Source organism: Cebidichthys violaceus, unplaced genomic scaffold (assembly GCF_023349555.1).
Source record: "Cebidichthys violaceus isolate CVI_PGR_0920_01 unplaced genomic scaffold, fCebVio1.0.p SCAF_52, whole genome shotgun sequence".
NCBI lineage: Eukaryota > Metazoa > Chordata > Actinopteri > Perciformes > Stichaeidae > Cebidichthys > Cebidichthys violaceus.
The window spans coordinates 313,840-315,772 of record NW_027176728.1 but is presented as its reverse complement, the minus strand read 5'-3'; positions in this window follow the sequence as shown (position 1 = coordinate 315,772).

The window sequence follows — 1,933 nt, the reverse complement described above, 5'->3', positions numbered from 1 at the left end:
TATATATGTATATTGGTTTGCTTGCAAATTTAAGTAACATTTCTTACTATTGAAATTAATATTTTGCCGTTGCTGTAGTATAGTTCAGTTGCTTTCTTTAACCTCTTCCTTGCTGGTCAAATGATCTACTGTTTGATACAGTGATGATACAGTAATCTCATTCATACCAAACCTCTGTGTATTTACACTTCATGTTTGATATATTGTCAAAACATAACACAACACAGAATGACTGTAAATCACAGCTGAATGTGCCGCATTCTGCTGCATCGACACCTACAAAGAAATACAAAAAAAAGAATTCAAAAAGCAAGGGTCGAGTAGCGCTGTCGCATTTCTACGTCCATGTTTTCCAGGTCATCCAGGTCATCGAGTGACGAAGCTGTCCTATACTGAGTTTTCAAAAAACTCTCTTTACCAGCATGCTGAGCCGTGTGTGCACCTCCTCCTGTTCACCACTGGGTGGTGCTGAAAGCCAGTCTACAGTCTGTCTCTTGTCTGTGCACGTCTCAAGAACTGTTCTACCAAACATGTACTGCAGGGGTTCTATTATGTGACCCATACATTTAGCACAGGACCACACTGCGTCGGGTTCGGTGATGGAATGATTTGTTCGATTCGTTTGTTTTTCGCTTATCAAGAGAAACTATACGAACGCCACTCTTTTTGGCTTTGCTACAAGTTTAACTTTAATGATTAAGGTGAAACACTACAGGCAGAGATTTTGGGGCTGATTTGCTTCTATAACATGTCTTCCCTCAGACTAGTGGAAAGACACATCCCAAATACACATTTACATGTTTAATTTACTACTTTGTCTATTTGCGTTTGTAGATTTCTCCTAAATTTGACAACAGTTGTAATTAGATAATGCCTCATTTGCATATATAAACATAACATTTCAGAAAACTTGTAATACATAAAAGTAATTGTCTTAATGTAAGTAATTAATGTATTTCATTGCTGCAGTGAAAAGGGACCGATGGCTTCTCAAAGTTGTGGTTCTTCCAACATGGAGGCGTGTCGCTCATAAACCACTGTCCAAATTCTGTGGATGCAAAAAAAGAAATTAAAACTGAGTGGAAAGGATAGTCTCTCTCTCAGTGTGTATGTGTGTGTGTGTGTGTGTGTGTGTGTGTGTGTGTGTGTGTGTGTGTGTGTGTGTGTGTGTGTGTGTGTGTGTGTACGTTGAGGTAGGGGGAGTGGTTTATGGAAAACTGGGAAAAATGAATCATTGCAATGGTGTTACCACAATGTTGCTGTGTGTTGTCGAGACAACCGCGACGCTTTAGTAAGCTTTGATCCAACGGTGACCACTCTGTGTCACACACACACACACACACACACACACACACACACACACACACACACACACACACACACACACACACACACACAGTCGTCTGAATGGCTGTCAGTTCTGCTTGTCTAAAGTGACCAAAGGGTGTCCAGGACAAAGGGGGGGGGGGGGGGATGACAGGCCTCTGTGATTGGTTATGGAAGACTTTGACTGACATGTGATGGCAGCTGGGTGGAGTGTGTGGGAAACGCCTGTGTGTGTGTGTGTGTGTGTGTGTGTGTGTGTGTGTGTGTGTGTGTGTTGCACTGTTGTTTCTGAGCAGCACAGACAAGAAGAGAGTAAAATGTAAAATTAAATTGTTTCTTTAATTCATTTTCCCCTCAATAGTGAGGAAGTGAGGTTTATGTTGAGATGAGAACAACGGTTTGTATCGATATCTTACAAAAAAGTTACTTTTCATTTTGTGAGCGTTTTTTTTTTTATCCTTCTGAACAATTTGACCCATGAATTTCCAACATGTACCAAAGTTGTTGTTGCACCAAAGAAAGACGATAAATAGTAAAGACGTGTGGAGACAGTCTTTACTAGACGTGGTTATTTTGTGAATATCCGAGTGGAAGAAGTGTGTGTCCT